Source organism: Ceratotherium simum, chromosome 3, assembly GCF_057802395.1.
Source record: "Ceratotherium simum simum isolate JZ-2026a chromosome 3, ASM5780239v1, whole genome shotgun sequence".
Taxonomy (NCBI): Eukaryota; Metazoa; Chordata; class Mammalia; order Perissodactyla; family Rhinocerotidae; genus Ceratotherium; species Ceratotherium simum.
The window spans coordinates 6269102-6282091 of NC_141902.1; positions in this window are offsets into that span (position 1 = coordinate 6269102).

Sequence of the window (12990 nt, forward strand, 5' to 3'; positions counted from 1 at the left end):
TGAGCATCCTTAACACTCTTTGTTTGAACTCTCTGTCGGGTAGGTTGCTCATTTCTGTTTCACTTAGTTCCTTTTCTGGGGTTTTGTCCTGTTCCCTTACTTGGAATGTATTCCTTTGCCTCCTCATTTTGCCTCTTTCCCTGTGCTTGTATCTACGTATTAGGTAGGTCAGCTACGTCTCCTGCTCTTGGATAGGTGACCTTATGTAAGTGATGCCTTAGGAGGCTTCCAGTGTGCTTCCCTCAGTTCTCACTGTTCCAGGGGTGACCCCTATGTGGGCTACGTGTGTCCTTCTGTTGTGGCCTGTTTGCTCTCCCTGTAGGCACCCAGGGAGGCTGAGTTATGCTCCTGGCCAGCTGTTGTAATGCTCAGCTGCTTGTAGTTGTTGTGGGCCCTTCAGTCTCTTTATCAGGTGTGGGGAGCCCCAGCACTGTTGGCTGCAAGTTCTAATAGCACATTTGTGTTGCAGTATTTCTTTTAAGTGAGTAGGCCCCCAGCGTGGCAGGTTGTTAGGCTCAGGGCCTTACAATTGCTATAAGCCTCCAGCCTTTAGGTCTCTTGTCAGTTCTCTGAGGATTGCAGCTGGGTGGGGCTGGCCTCAGGCACAGGAGCACCCAATTGTTTCAGGCTTTGGAAGGTGGGGCAAACCCCCTATGTGGGTCTTTGAGAATCACAAGTCTTCTGCAGCTGACAAGCCCTGCCGCCCACAGGTCCACACACACAGTCAACACAGTCCTGCCCTGTGTGTGTGCCCCGACCTCCCGAAGCGGACCCGGTCTCTCCCCGGCAGGAGCCCCACACACTCCACTGCTGCCCCACACTCTCCACCTGCTCCTTGTGCACACCCTGCCCCACTGAAGTCGGCTCAGTCGCCAGGCTGCAGAGAATCCAATCACCAATCTATGCAGGCCCACAAGTTGCCTGAGGGCTTGTTGTTGGGTGGGGCCAGTCTCTAGGGTGGGCTGCCTGCCCTGGCTGAGCTGGATTAGATCGGTGTCTAGTGGGTGGGGCAGACCCTGGGCTAGCAGGCCCCAAGGAGAACTCCAGTGTGTCAGCACGCCCACACCAGGCCACCACAGTGACCTCCAGCAATGTCCCAGTCCCTGGAGAGGTCTCACCTCTCACTGAGATGCACACAGGGCCTATTAGGTGAGTTTCACCAAAGCACTGTGCACCTTTCTTTCTGGTGATTTTAGGCTGCTTTCTGAAACGGGTGAGTTTGCGCGTGGGCCCTTTAAGAGCCGGTTTTAATTTCTTTGTGAACCGGGTTTTCTGGGGGTACTCCCCAATGCTTTAGTAGCAGCAAAGTCAGATATTATGCCACTCGTCTCGATTGTGCTGGGTCCACAAAATGCGTACAGCCGGGGTGCTCCCCGGCTCGGGGCTCCCTCCCCCAGGGAGGGCTGCGTACCTGTGAGCTGCTCCCGGCGGCCGTGAAGCTGGCGGCTTGTGAAGGCGGCATTTTTCCTCTCCAGAAGGGAGTCTCTGCCTCTTCCACCTCAGTTAGGATTGTCCGTTGTTGCAGAAGTTCCTCTTATGCAGTTTTCAGTTGTGTCTCAGGGGTAATCCTTCCATGAGTAGTTATAAATTTGCTGTGTCCGCGGGAGGAGGTGAGTTCAGAGCCTGACTATGCGGCCATCTTGGCTTCTCCTCCTAATTTCCTTTTTCTGTAAGGACACCAGTCAGATTGGTTTAGGGCCCACCCTTATGGCCTCATTTTAAGTTAATTTCCTCTTTAAAGGCCCTATCTCTGAGTACAGTCACATTCCGAGGTACTAGGATGGGGCTTCAACATATGAATTTTTGGGGGACACAATTCAACCCCTAACACCGTGATGAGTTTGTATGAGTTTGGTGGTTATTACTGTCTTCTCCAGTGGTTTATAATCTCAGCGAGGCTGAGACTGTGTCTGTTCTGACTCACCATTGTTGTTACATGGTCTGGCAGTACCGCAGACCGTCTATTTGTTGAATAAATGAACAATTATGAATCAGAAGAACTTAGCAGAGTGTGAGACACAGTAGATGTTCCCCAGGTGGTAGATGCTGTAACGATGATGATAAAGCGATGGTTCAGTTGACTTGGGATCGCTCTTAGCTTTGTCCTCACGAGCCAGTTGCTCTATTAGCATTTCTATTGAGCATTTCTGAGGTCCTGCTGCTGAATTAAATCTTCAGGCTTCCTTGCAAGGGTTTAACCCAACGCCTATAACACGAGGCAAATGGTACTAGCACAGCTTCAGTGAATCTAGACAGAGAATGATGGATTTCCTGTGACTAATCTTCTAACTTCCTTGTGAGAAATTCTCTGAAAGCTTGTTTTATGATTAATGTGTAAACCTGTTCCTGAAATATTAATTTTCCAACTCCTCTTTGTTACAGAAAAATATAAATGAAACAGAAAAATCCTTGATTGGTTATGTTTTGTTTAAGACAATGGTTTCAATTCTTTAATCCTCACTATAAAATTGTGTAAAATGGATTCATAAATTAATATATAATAATCAAAGCCCATTAATGTATTTTATGCCTGCTGTCTTATGTTGGATTAATTTGTATTACTTTGCTAGACTTTTATACATGCTTTAAAAGTAAAATGAACATGTATTAATATTTCTCTTAAATATAGTTCTCTCTTTTTCAGATTTTTAAGGTAAACAAATTGATTAAAACAAAACAGTGAAGGTTGATGTGCTGGATAATGTGGACTTTAGTTGTTCAAAACCCCTTCTATGCAACCAAAGGCTGAGATACAGCCAACATAAAGAGCACATGCACAAATCTACAGAGGATTTAACTCATTTCCCCTAAAATAATGGGAAAACTCTGGCCAAGACCACAGGCTTTTCTATTTGCTGTTTGCCAAAACACATAATTCATCCTTCTGACCACTAGATGTCAGTGTTGTCTTATTGCAAACACAGAGGCTGTGGCCACCTAGGAGCCAGGGGGAATTTATCTGACTGCTAATCAACACTGCACCCTTGCTGTCTCCTAAGGGTCAGCAAAGTTCTCTCAGCATCACAGAGACGAAAAAGACCTTATGCCTGCACAGGCTGCACAGAATGTACGTTCTTTTATTAGGCAGATGAAGGATGAAGGGCAACAAGTTTCAAAGAGCCAAAGGCGATTTTTGCTTCATAAAAACAACTACCAACAGATACTGACTGCTTATTAGGTGCTGGGCGTGGTGTTAAGCATTTTGTACAGATTCTCTTATTTAATGCTTGCTTAGAACAACTGCAGGAGGAATTTTACCCTTATTATACACAAATTTCACATGTGAAGAGATTGAGGCACAGAGAGGTTAAGTAATTTACTCAGGACCACAGAACCTGGAAGTTAGCAGAAACAGAATCCACACACAGGGAGGCCAGCTGCCGACCGTCGCTTTGCCTTTAAGTACTGTACTTTGTGGACTCACCTTTAAACCACTCACAACTGAGAAGAATCCTTGTCACACACAGTGTGCAAAATAGTTATTTTGTGTTTTTTTTTTTTTTAAAGATTTTATTTATTTATTTTTCCCCCAAAGCCCCAGTAGATAGTTGTATGTCGTAGTTGCACATCCATTCCAGTTGCTGTATGTGGGACGCGGCCTCAGCATGGCCGGAGAAGTGGTGTGTTGGTGCTCGCCTGGGATCCGAACCCGAGCCGCCAGCAGCGGAGCGCGCGCACTTAACCGCTAAGCCACGGGGCCGGCCCCAAAATAGTTATTTTGAAAGAAACTAGTTTAAGAATTACTATAAGTATAAATTGTGTAATGTGACTTAGTATAAAATTTCCTGGCATATAAAACCCTCATTTCTGAGTACTGTAAGCATTTTTTCCCTCTCTTTGAATGCCACCCAATCACAAAGGAGGGATGTTTATTAAGTGACCCCTGGAGGAAGGTGTGTGCACAGACATTTGCTCTGGGTGGCCTCTCTGGATCATAGGCAGTGATGGCAGGGCAATGATACACGAGCTCTAATTGACGCCTCTTTGGTATCCTGGAGGCCAGTGTCATGAAAGCCTTTGAATGAACCACAGGAAGCTTCTAGGTGACTATGATTTTTATTAATCTAGCTAGCAGCACAGTCAATTAAATAAAACATGGAACATTTAAAAAAGGGCCTTCTAGAAGGCAATCAGGCAATAGATTTCAAAACATTAAAATATACGTATAATTTAACATAACAATTCCCTTCTAAAGAAACAATTTCCCAAGAAAATGGTTTTTGATTAATCTACTTGGATATTTATCACAGCATCATTTTTCTTTTTTTGCTAAGGAAGGTTTGCTAACATCTGAGCTAACATCTGTTGCCAATCTTCCTCTTTTTGCTTGAGGAAGATTCGCCCTGAGCTAAAATCTGTGCCAGTCTTCCTCTACTTTGTATGTGGGTCGCTGCCATAGCATGGCTGCCGACGAGTGGTTTAGGTCTGTGCCCAGGAACCAAACCCAGGCTGCTGAAGCAGTGTGTGCTCAACTTAACCAGTAGGCCATGGGGCTGGCCCTGAAGCCTTATTTATAATAATAAAAAATTAAACCACCTGTAAGCTCAAATAGAGATTGGTTAAATACAATTTAGTTACTAAAATAATTAGTAGAAGAATACTTGATGTGAAAAAATGTTTATAGTATATTATTAACTTTGCAACTACATTCTGTGGGATCCCAATTTTACAAAAACTAAAAACATATATATTGGCATGAGAAGAAGATTGAAGTCCACATCAAAATGTTAGTGGTGACATTTCAGGTGATGAGATAATAGATGACTTTTGTTTTCTTTCTTTGTACTTTTGTTTATTTTTTCTTTTTTTACACATAAGTAATGTGAGTTACTTATGAATTAGAAAAACATCTCACAAGCTATTTATATTTTTTAAAGCTTGACACCATCTTTTTTAAAACTGGATTCAAAGCTTAGGTTTGTGATTTAGAAAAGCTAATTATTGCCATTTGTTTTCTAATATCTTCAGTGTTGTTAAAATTCACGGTGTATGTGGGCGGGATGCCAGGAGGGAGCTCAAAAGAGCTACTCAATTCTATCTCCAAAGGAATGGTCAGATGATTGGAAAAAAAAACATCTTGGCTACTCTTTTACACAACTTGAGGATGATAGTGGAGCTTTGCACAAATGCTTCTCAGACACGTTCCAATTCCTTGTTTCTAAACAGGGCCCTGGAGCTTTGTGTGGGCCAACATGGTGGGAGGCAGTGTCCTCTGTGGTTGGAAAGGGCTTGTCCTACTTAGTTCGTATTTAGTCTGTTTTCTTGTTAACAGGAAAGCAGTGGCGTATGGGACACTCTCGAATCTGTTGCTGCTTTTCCTTCTGCTGCTTTACCATCCTGACTGATCTGTTTAGACTTGTTTCTTCTTTTAATGTGAGGTTGCACAGTACAAGGACTCGGGTTTATTTTATGAATTTGAACATTATTGAAATCACATAATTCTAATTAGGCAGTGAATGCTCAATTAAACAATTCCGTCATGGTCTCAAACTTTTCTTGTGGGGTTTTTACTTAGCAATTTCTTCATCTGCTTTTAAAATATCTTTCAATTTTGTGAAGTGAAGGCTTTTACCATCAAAAGAATCTTTTACATTAGAATGATATCAATCAATATGTGTCTTTAATGTGCTGAATTTTATGAAGCATTCGTACCAAACGTCAGAGCTCTAGATGGGCATCCCTCTATTGAGCACAGCTCAGACCTGAGCAGAGGATGGGCAGAACCATGACTTAAATGCTAAGTCTCGTTGTGGCAGACCTTTGACCCTCTGGTCTCAACCTTACAAAGGCTATTGGTGACATTTGTGGCTAAATCGATTAGATACTCTCCTGAGGTTCGGAACTCTGGCTCTAAACCCATATTGAGTTGGAAACATTAAATGTCTTGTTTCCAGGAGTCTTTTTGTTTTCCATATCAATAAATAACCCACTTTTTCCCCCCTTGCGTGCTTGCTTTGTGCTTCCTTACTGAGCAAGGTCACTGGACTGACTTTTTTCTGAATCTGTATGAGATTTTGGCCATTGGCATGTTTTGGTCCACACTACTCTAATTAGGAATTACAACAGGTGATGTGAAGGTTGGCTGGAAATCAGGATTCATAAGAGTTTTACTGCCGAGAAAAATCTGAAGTTCACGATGTAATGCATTGTGTAGCTGGTATTGAACCTGCTCAAATCAAATTACACTGAGTCATGGCTGTAGCATATAATACAGTCCTGCTCAAACCAGCCTTAGCTTCCATTTTCTTCCATTAAAATACCATCCCAAATTGGAAGTATCACAATGAAACGCAGTCAAGATAGCTATTTTGATGGAAAATGGCACCTTTAGCTGCATCTTTTTGTGCTGGCTTATAGGGTTCAGTAACTGAAGCCGTTTTTTTCTTTTTTTCTACTTAGTTGTGTTCATGCTTGGAAGCACAGCCTGCAAATGAAAAAACCATAGGGAAATAACCTAGACTATATAGGTTTCCCTATGTCATTTAGAATGGGAGAGTATGTTATTAAGAAAGAGTCGATTTTTGCAATAATCCACTCAAGTTTAAGCTCTTTTGCTAGGTACTGTAGTGTTTAGGGAAAGAAAGAGACAAGATGCTTATCTAAAAAATACAGTTTTGAGTTTTATTTTATGTCGTAGAAAGTAGAAGAATGGGGGCCAAGGGGTTCCAATGCCAAGCAGGTAAAATTCAAAAAAGTAAGGTAACAGAGGCCGGCCTGGTAGTGTAGTGGTTAAGTTCTCACGCTCTGCTTTGGCGGCCCGAGGTTTGCAGGTTTGGACCCCAGGTGCAGACTTAAACACCACTTATCAAGCTATGTTGTGGCCATGTCCCATATAAAGTAGAGGAAGATGGGCGTGGATGTTAGCCCAGGGCCAATCTTCCTCAGCAAAAAGAGGAGGATTGGCAACAGACGTTAGCTCAGGGCTAATCTTCCTCACACACACAAAAAAGTAAGGTAACAAAGATGACCGATTATGTTTTAATCACATATGGAGGTGATACATAGATTGCAAGCTAAATTTTAAAATAAATTTATTTTCACAAGCCTAAAATTTATCAAGCTATTTAACGTAGCCTTTGAGCCAGGCACTATTCTGAGCACTTTGGCACTTTGTGAGTATTCACTTACTTAAACCTCAGGACAACACTATGAATATTGGGACTGTACTTATCATCAGCAACCCCATTTTCCAGGCGGGTACTTGCTCACGTTGGAAACAGTTAGTAGTTAGCAGAGCTGGGGTTCAAGCCCAGCAGGCCAATTCGAGTCTGCAGGCCATCCCATCGCCCTCCAGTGCTGGTGACTTGTCAGATCTCCTGGTTGGAGGCAGAGGAGCCTGGAGTTGTCCTGCTCACTAGACTTGGCTAAGGGTTGCAACACAGGGTGACTGCAGTCCCCAGCCTAATGGCCACTGTGAGCACAAGCCCTCCCAAGAACTTCCTTTTGGGTCAATTCAACAAAATGACTAATTTGCTCTTGGGGAGCAGGGAGGGGGAATTTCCTTTAAATTGGGTGGAGAGGGGAGGGAGTTAAAGAAGTGAAGTAAAGAGGTGGTAATCTTCCATGTGTGGTATGTTTTCTGTCTTTTCCTGACCTCAACTTCCTTTGAAGAGGAGTTAGCAGAGGGAAGAAGAAAGGATCTGAGCAGGGGAGGAGAGCTGATGGGTAGGGAGGAGAAGAAGCGAGAAAGATCGGAGTGGGTGAGATGCCCTGGTAGGAGGTGACTGGTTGACGGAGCCCTCACTATCACCTGTAACGCAGCTTCAACTCCCTGTTCAAAGCAGTTAACCCGTGAATACACTCCTTCTCCCCAAATCCCGTCTATTGGCACCCCCTTATTTAGCCACCTATTTCTGAATGTGACTCTGAGAGCCTGCGTGGAAACTTTTACACCTGGGTACTCTCTTGGGTGAGTAGTTTGCCCAAAGGTACTCAGTAACCAGATTCCTTTAAGGCAAGGATTAATGGGAAGTAAGAGAATGTCTTTAAGCCTTAAACTGCTGTTTCAATCTCTTAAAAGCTGAGAATAGCAGAACTGCGTAGGCAAACCACGGTATGAGTTAGCATTCAAGTCAGTGACAACCAAGTACTATTTTCTCATTCTGATGTTTTTTGGTAAAAATAAGTCTTTGAAAGTAAATTCTTGTAATCCTCCTCCTCCTCCTCCTCATCGAGATGTTTAGAAACCCAGTTTTTCAGGATAAAGATGTTTATACTGTTTCAGAAGAGGGAGATTCTGGCTCCAGAGATTTTCCTAAATTGAAGCCAGGACACAGAAACATTGTCAAATAACAACTGGGAAGCATTGCAATTTTTTAATTTTCCATTTTGCACATTCAAAAATCCCTTTTTTATGCCATCAAAGAGAGATAATAGTCAGTGCATTTAGTCTCTGCTATTTTTTTTCTTTGAATTATCAGTATGTGGCAAATAAAACTCAAAACATTATTTATCTTTTTCCCCTGGCTTAAAACTCTGGCTTAGGTGAAATAGACACTGCTGTGCTGACCCGGGGGTTTTGAAAGCTCTGCTGTATAAGCTATGAATGGTTTCTTAACATGCCCCTCACATCTCAAATATCTTTGTCCACAAGGACTCCAGAATAACAAAATTGCATCCGAGGCTTTGACACACAATGAAAAGGAAAAGAGGAGAGGGGAATTCGTGTCTTATGTTAGGGTGGCTTCAGCCAGGGAGAGGAAGACGCAGAGGGATGGAGGACCTGATTGATCTTCTCTGAAAGAACTGGGTGCTCCTTTTTCTGGTCTCTTAAGGCTTCAACTGCACAGGTTCGTGGATGAAAACATATCCAAATGTGAAGTGGTTTGTAAGGGATTCTTTTCTCGAATGTGCCCTTTGTCCTCTCAGTTCTTATTTCAGACAACCCCTTTCTTGTGAGTGTTTCCTTTCGATTCTGTGAGGGAAAAAAGGAAACAAATTCCCTCTCCTGAGAGATCACCGAGGGGCAAAGATAAAGAGAAAAGGGAAAAGCCAGGAGAGGATGGGGAACAAATGGATGGAGGAAAGCAATTAGCGCAGCATATTCATCCTGCAAAATGTTTTGCCTCCAGTCCCAGCGGGATCAATTTTAGAGCTATAGTTTCTAGTCTGTGTGCAGGAGAGATGCATAAAATAACAGGCCTGAATTCTTGCTTATGACGGAATTTCAGGTCTTCTCCGTCTGGCTCCAATTCTACATGTAAAATGTGAGCCTGGTCTTGATTGAAATCCTGCCTCAGTATATCCCAGTGGCTTAGCAGGCTGCAGAGGAAAACAGAATTCCAAAAGACTGCGGCTTTTACAATATTTCTTGGTACAACAGACCCTTGACACACTGGTCTTGATCTCACAGATTCTGTTAGTGAGAACCTTGGCAAAATTGATTAGAGTTCCTTGTGTAAGGTCTGGGGCTATAACCCTGAGCTCATGTGGAGCTGGAAACTTTTAATCCCTAGTTTTCAGATGTCCCTTTTAGCATCAACAACAGCAATAAAAACAAATCAGCAACTGTAATAGGTAGTATACCCAGAAAACAATAAATTTCAGGAAAAGACGATTCTGTGGCATGATGCTTAGTCGGCTTTAAGCCCTTCGCATCCTCTTCCCCCCAAGTCCTGCGGATGGCCAGGTAAGACCAAGCCGGTAGGGCCTGGAGTAGTTTCTTTATTCTGGATTTTAATGAAAACACAAAAGGATATGTTGAGAATTGTAAAAGCAATAACAGAAAAATACACATTTTATTAGGTATAGATACACCTGTACACAAATCTTGAGGTCCGTGAGGAGACTACCATGGCATAGGGTTCGTTGCGGAGGCTTTAATCCATAGCACAGTACCTGACACCAGAGTCATAATGTATGTTTGTTAAAAAAAATGAAAGAAATAGTGAATTCTGATAAACTCTGTGAGGGTACTAATGACAACCTTTACTTAGTGCCACTAAGAGAATAGTTCTGAATATTCTGTTCCCTTTGCGTTTCCCTTTTCTTTCGTTTCCTTGCCTCCTCTTCTCTCTTCAATTCTCCTTCCTTTTCTCTCTCCCAATCACCCCCCACCCCCTTCTTTCTTACCTTTCTTCCTTCCTTGGTTCATCCCAGGGATATTCTTTTATGTTTCTCATGCCATCTGTTCTGGATTGTCAACTTCTTGTTTTAGGACCCTAATCAGAATCACAGACATTTCAGAGTCTTTGCCTAGTATTTGCTCAAAGTATAGTCTTTAAGTCATGAGCCTCTATCACCTGATATTTAGGGAAAGTCTGCTTTCTTCTAATGTTCTTCAAAACGCAGGCGCCCACTTGATTAGTTCACTCCTGTTGGGCGGTTCTTTGATAGCTTCTTCTGTAGCACCATTAAGAATCTTCACACCTCAAGGAGCGACCCTCATGAATTATGCTTTAATTATAATACAGTCAATATCATATAGGTTACACAGTTGTTTATTGAGCACTTATCATATGTTGAGAGTTTTTTGTGTTACAATGAAGGATGAATTATAATCTCTGGTCTCACATAGTAATGTTGGAGACCGGAAAAATAGATGGAAGATAAATTAAAAAGTTTCAAATAACTTGAGAATACAATGAGCTACCAGTATTTTCCAGTTTAGAAATACTAAGATTTTTTCATATTTGAAGAGGCATTTTGCCTCCTCTACAATTCAATGTAGTGTTGCCTTCACGAGGAGTTGGAACAAGAAAGAGGTGATAATGGAGGAAATACAGTGTCAGAAGTAGGTAAGTTGATTTTATTTCTCCAACTTTGTCAAAACACTGCTTTTTATTTTTTTGGAATGAATCATTTTGTACTTTGTGTGTTTTTTTGTCTTTTCAAATTAGAATTTCTGAACTGTGGATTGGATGCTACTTTCTGTTGCTGCCGCCCTGATGATGAACTGCTTCTGGGTCCCATCTTCCTTTGTTGTTGTTTTATTTCTTTGTTTCATAAAAAGAAATTATTCAGTAGTTTCTTAAGAAAAGATGTTTGAGAAATAAACTTTTATGCTTTTGCATGCCTGAAAATATCTTTATCTTGTCCTCCTATTTGATTAATAGTTTTGTTTGATATGGCATTGTGGATTGAAAATGTATCTCCCTCAGAATGTTGAAAACAGTGATTCCTAATATTCTACATTCCAGCATTGCTGTTGAGCCTTGCCATTCTGTTTCCTATGCCTTGTATTATATCTGTATCTGTATTTATTATTATTATTTTTAATACATGTATTCTTCTCTCTGGAACCTTTTACGATCTTCCTTATCAGTATTCTGAATTTCACAATGATGAGTCTTGGAGTGTGAGTGTGTGTGTGTGTGTGTGTGTGTGTGTGTTTTATTCATAATATTGGGCACTTATCTACCTATTTAATCCGGGATATAGCCTTCAGTTCTGGGAATTTTTCTTGAAATATTTGTTTGATTTGTTCCTTTCTTCTGTTTTCTCTTTTCTCTCTTTCTGGAGCTACTATTAGTCAGATAATGAGTATCCTGAAATAATCCTCTGTCTTTAATCTTTTTGTTTGTTTGTTTATTTGCCATCTCTTTATCTTTTTGTTCTACTTTCTAGGAGAGTTCTTCAACATTATCTTCCAAGCCATTTTAAAAATTCAAATTTCTGCTATCACGTTTTCATTTCCAAAGGCTCTTTCTTTTCTCTAATTTTACCTTTTGTAAAGAATTACATATTGTTTTTGCTTTAAAGAGTACTATATTTGGGCCGGCCCCATGGCTTAGCGGTTAAGTGCGTGTGCTCCTCTGCTGGTGGCCCGCATTGGGATCCCGGGCGCGCACCGACGCACCGCTTCTCCGGCCATGCTGAGGCCGCGTCCCACATACAGCAACTAGAAGGATGTGCAGCTATGACATACAACTGTCTACTGGGGCTTTGGGGGAAAAGAAAGAAATAAATAAAAATTAAAACTTATGAGTACTATATTTTCTTGTCTCTTATTAGGTGTTACTTACAGAGTTTTGCTTGTCTTGTATCCTTCACCGTCAGTTTCTTCCAGGCTGCTGTTCTCTGCCTGTTTGTTCTCTTCTCTGCCTCCCCCGTTGGAGACACTCCTCAGCGCTCGGGTGATCCTCGCATGTCCATTTCCATTTGCGAGTAGGGCACTGAAAAGCTGATTGGAGCTTCCTGTGTGTAAGGCCAGGACTTCTCTACTGGGGCGTCATTTTAGGGCAATTGGGAACTGAGCTGGGATTTTAGCTGGGGTTGGGGAGAGGGGCACCTCCCAGACGTCAGCATCTGTAGGTCCTTTCTCCATTCAGTTTTTGTTAGAGAAAACTCCAGTTTCTAGTCAGGGGCCATAAGTCTGGCTGCCAGCATTCTGGAGCAGCATGAGGTAAAGGTTAGGATCCAGCATCTGGGATACGGACTTTTTGTGTCCAGCACTCGTCTTATTCTCCTTCTCTGCCTCTGGTATCCCAGAGTCTGAGGCCTCTCGGGTTTGTTCTACAGAGAATTAACCGCTGGTCTCCACTGGTGAGTGGGATGTAGGTGGGGTTAGAAACACAGTTGCTTGCAGTGAGGGAGCATGCCTAGGAGGATCAAACCCCTCTGTGGACAGACTTTCTATCGTGTTCCCTATTTTCAATCTTTGCCTCACCACCCCGCCCCTTGCCCTTGTGTTTGTCATCCTTTTATTCATCCCTGTCATTCTAGTGGGGTTGTGGTTTAGGGAGAAGACAAGTGCATATGATTCATCCTCTAAGTTCAATAGTAAGATGGCTGGTAGGTTTTGAAGAGCTGTGTTAATGATAAAAAGAAATCTTCTGATGGGCTTTGGAAGAGATGGGGATGCGTGGGTCTTCTAAGCACAGCCTGCGTTGGGCCAGTGATGTGAGATGGATGGAGGGGGCGGTCTAGGCACACTCGTCTGAAGTGGACTGTGTAGAAGGGGAAGTTAGCGGCATGGGAGGAGACAAGGGGAATGAGGTGGTTTGGGTTTTATGTGTGCAAAAGCAAAATGGGAAGATTTTATCCTGGGGT